The sequence below is a fragment of the Lucilia cuprina genome, chromosome 4, assembly GCF_022045245.1.
Source record: "Lucilia cuprina isolate Lc7/37 chromosome 4, ASM2204524v1, whole genome shotgun sequence".
Lineage (NCBI taxonomy): Eukaryota > Metazoa > Arthropoda > Insecta > Diptera > Calliphoridae > Lucilia > Lucilia cuprina.
The window spans coordinates 65,786,794-65,791,780 of record NC_060952.1 but is presented as its reverse complement, the minus strand read 5'-3'; the positions used below and the strand labels follow the sequence as shown (position 1 = coordinate 65,791,780).

At 26.1% G+C, this 4,987-nt stretch overlaps 1 protein-coding gene across 1 annotated transcript in view; it reads right to left on the bottom strand.

Moving 5' to 3' along the window:
• Window positions 1-4,987, bottom strand: part of LOC124419252 — a 118,411-nt gene that overhangs the window by 33,185 nt on the left and 80,239 nt on the right. The window lies entirely within an intron of this gene.

The following is a 4,987-nucleotide window of genomic DNA, read 5'->3' as shown; positions in this document are numbered from 1 at the left end:
ACGACATTTTTTATAGTGCTCGATGAGGAGATCTAAAATTTTTTAAATCGGAACTCAAATGAAGAAATAGGATCGTTTTAAAAATTTAACATAGCCGAGGTGTCCTAATTTGAGGACCCCTCGCCGGGCCCCTGGTTGGCCTATACGGTCCAAATTCAAAAGCTAAATTAAAATTTCATTAAAATCGGATTAACCGTTTAGAAGTTACCGAATTATTTCCCTCTTTTTTCCTATACCACTGTGCGTAGTTTATTTTGTTTTTCTGTGTTTTTCGTTATGTATGTTTTGTTGGTTTTGATGCCTTGCGTATTTTGTTTTTTATTTCGTTTAGCGTTGTTGTTGTTCATTTTGTTTTGCATTTGGTGTAATAATAATTTAGTCGGGAAAAAATTTATAAAACTAATATGTTTAAAACACACTATGGTGAAGGGTATATAAGATTCGGCTCAGCCGAATATAGCACTCTTACTTGTTTAAGAATAAAATTATATATTTAATTTTAGCAAGTAAGAAATAAATAGATCATTAATGTATTATTTTAGAATATAAATGAAATGTCATCAAGAGAAATTATAAAAAACCTTTAAGAAAAATTTTATAATTGAGTAACTAAGTAATATTTTTTTTTTTGGTTATTATGTATTTAATTTCGATTAGGGTAGCGAAGCACACCGGATATTAGCTAGAAATAAATATTTATAACAAAACATATAACCAATATTAAGAATAAATTTAAATATATAAATAAATTCATTCCTTGTAAAAGGGAGGTGTAGCGTGTATATTATATGTACTATCATTGAATATCACTTGGTCAGCCTTGTAAGCTGTATAAGGTATACACATTACACTATATTATATTTAAGTAAGAACGGTAGCTTTAAGAATAGAAGAATAAAAAAATCTGTAATTTTTAAACCCTGAAAGCGGACGTTTCTATTACAAACTTGAAACAAACCAAAAATCATTATCTAAAACAAAAAATGTAAAAAACAACTTACTGTTGTCTTATAAAAGGGTCGAGCCTACAAAATTCTTATATTATTCAATGGTTTATTGAAGGTATTTGAAGTTTATGAATACAATTTTCGTAAATTTTGATTAGTAAATGCGAAAAAGTTTAACTTATTTTCGAAAATATTCTAATAAAACTATTTTATTACACTGATTTTTTATTATAAAAATTCGTTAAACTTAATAACAACTTTTCTAAGATATAAATATGGTAATGGAAAATAAGAAGTCTATTTTTTATGTCTTTTCACAAAGATTGTGACATTTTATACGTCTTATCTGCAGTTTGCAAAATATAGAATTTTTATTTTAATTATAAATAAACCTAAAATAAATATTTTAGAAAAGAAAAAAGCCAACAAATTGGATTTAGAATATTAATTTTAATAGCGTTTCAATAATAATGAAATTAAGTGATCGTTTTGTATTATTTTCACAATTTTATAAAACAAATTTGAAATTCGTTATATTGAGTACTAGATTTACTCATTTATTCGTAATTCTTGGGTACTTTTTTGGTACTTTTTGAATTTTCTATAAAAATGAACCTAGGGCTTATTGCAGTAACTCGGTATGCCACAAAAATAAAATGTTGAGTAAATCGACATTAAAATTTAAAAAAATTCTCAAAAAATAGGAATTTTTAAATTTGTACTTTAAACACGCTAAATAATCATTTAAGGTCGATAGCTATCGGATGCCAATAGATGAAAATCATAAATTCAGTGGAAAACACTGTTTTAGCAAAAAATTGGAGCTTATCAAGTTATCATTTTCTTGCTACAAAAAAATATAAATTTTTTTCAACATGTAATTTATATTACGGTATATTTTTAGTTACTTTATATGTGATTACAAATTTATCTAAATACAGCTTTAGCCAAATTTATGATTTGGCATAGGCAAAAAATATTTGTCCAATCAATCAAGTTGTATATTGTACCTACTAAATTTTAGTAAATGTTATTGTGAACAGATCTTTGCAGCAAGTCATAAGTTTATGTTCTCAATGAAAAAAAAAACAATCAAAACAAATACACATAACAATGTCAAAACAAAAAAAATCAAAAAATATTAAATTAATTAAAAATGCGAAATAAACCAAATTAATTTCTTTAAATTTTCAATTCTTTTATTTTCTTTATCCCACATTTTAAACTAATAAATAAACTGTTTTTAATAAAATTTTAGTTTTTTTGTTTTTGTTAACAGCTGTTTGTTTTTGATTTCAGTGTTACCGCTTTATAGTTTTTTATACTAAAATCGTTTGAATTTTTGTTTATATGTTGAAATAAACAATTGACAACACTAAAATATCTTACAACATTTGAAAAACATATGAAAAATTGTCGTATGAGTTGTATAGAGCTTTTGCATAGAAAATACCAACAACATTGTTATGACCAGGGAAACCGAAAACATGCTCTAAAAAAAGTGTTTTAAGCGCTTTAAATATGCCGTAAAAAACTCAAAATATGCTCTTAAATTTAAAAAATATGCTCTAAAAATAAAATTTTTTATTATTTTTTAACATTGAAAAGCTCAAAAAGACAGAAATTGTAATGAAATAATAAATGTTTAGTGTCATATTTCATCCTGTAAGATTTTTTATAATTGATTCATCTCATAGTTTGAAGAACTAGTTTAATAGAATTCCGTTTTACGTTCAGATAACCAATAAATAACATGAAACCATTTGGACCCCAAAAAACATATTTCAAACGACAAAGTTTGACACATTTCTACCAATTGTATTCATAGCTTCTAAACTGTCATTTTAATCGGTGTTGTCATAAATTCCAATAATTAGTTTTTTAAACAATAAAAATTGATTGGTCTCATGAAATCAAAGGTAATAGGTTTTATGTCTGATTTAAAATGTAATGCTTTATTGAACAAAAAACTATAACATTGGTATTCGTGAGAGTAATGTATTTTTTGCAGTTTTTAAGTTCTACAAACGAATTTTTTTTTTTCAAAATTGTAAAATAGGCTGAAAAATTAAAAATAAAAAATTAAATTTTATACTTTCCTACTTGTTTATGCTAAAATCGTTTGAATTTTTGTTTATATGTTGAAATAAACAGTTGGCAACACTAAAATTTCTTACAACATTCGAAAAACATATGAAAAATTGTCGTATGAGTTGTATAGAGCTTTTGCATAGAAAATACCAAGAACATTGTTATGACTATTGTAGCAGCTGCTGACATACAACGCATACAACGCTACAACATCGATTGTGAATTGAACAATTTTGTGTAATAAAATACATTTATTAGAATATTTTCAAAAATAAGTTAATTTTTTCCCCACATATCCTAACTCGAAAAGATGTGAAACTGCTCCATTTTTTAAGTTTCCATTTTTGTGATATCACATCTTTTTAGAAGGTTTTTGTATCAGTAATTACTATGCTGTAATTTTTTTTTTTCAAAATTTCTCCTTCCTCTGCATATTTGAGCCGGAAATGTTATTTTGAGCGACATTTTTACAGAGCAGAAACTGCTGAATTTATTGAAAATTATGCTCTAGTATTATCCGTAGATGTACTTTGTCAAAAAATATTTCAAAAAAAATTTTTTTTGTGCACAATCAAAGTATGCTTTTTGTTTAGACAAATGGTGCAAAAGAAATTTTTTATAATTAACCCTTTAGATATGATGAGAATTTCAATTTTCAAATTTTAAACTTTACAACGCTATATTTCGAAAACCACGAAAGTTATAAGACCTAAAATTTGTCATTATAAATGGATCATATCATAATTTCAAAAATATTGTGTGAAGCCTAATATATACATTAGAGTGCTCCAAGCTTGTATGAAGGAAAAAAATGTTATCCTACAGGCCGCCCCCCCTAGAATTGTTCTATGGGTTATAAAAATAAGTCGTGGAAAAAATTAGGTCAATAGGATTACGTTAACTGGTGCCGCAACGGCTCTGAAGTTTAAAGATGCATTTACAAGGGGAAAATATGAAATTTTTTCAGTTTTCATAAAAGTTTTGTCATTAAACAATTTGTTTTGCATTTTATTGTCAAAGAATCGTAATGTACACAGAATTAGCGTTACAAAAAGATAAAAAAACACAAAAATTGGTTGAAAAATGTAAAAGTTATTAAAAATTCCCCAGGCCATTATCGTGTCTCAGAGCACTTGAATTCGAAATGTGATAAAAAATAAACAAATTTTTGAAAATATTCTAATAAGACAATTGCATTACTTAAAATACATCTGTAGTTACTTGAATATGAGTTTTTGTCCTTATAGAATAACGTAAAACAGTTCTCAGCTATGGTCGAAAAATTTTGATATTTTTAACGGTCGTTTCAAAATTCAAATTTTAGTTTTTTTGATACTTTGTTAAACAAATTTCAATATTTTTGGGAGAAACTCATAGGGATTTATGGACAACAGATTAGGGAATAAAACAGTAAACAAATTAGGTCAATACCTCTTATAGTTTGTCTGTACCTATTTCTTTTTTTTTGGATTGAGGATATGAGTTAAGAGACTTTATGTGATATATTTGACCAATTATAATACCGTCTAGCGAATGTAAGCATTGCATCCATAACTTAAGGCTATTTACCTGTGTAAAAGCAATCATCATCCACATTCGCAGAAGAACAGGCAAAAATTAAGAAATTAACAAAATAAAACCTTGTTTTCAGCTTTATCCATAAAATCTAAATAAAGAACTAAAAATCGCGGTCCTAACTACAGTGGAAGTCAAATGTTATGAGTATCAAATCTTTGCATGTATCGTGATTATTGTTCGTCGTACGATTTGATATGTTATTACAACTTTTGTTGGGAATACAATTTCCAATATTTTGGTAATGATTATTTTCGCGACTCATCATTTGATTTCGAATTATTTTGTTTTCATTTTTCTTAGCTATGTTTCTTAAGAATATCAGTTAGATTTATACCAAAAAATATATTTTGGTTTATCTCTTATCACTTTCA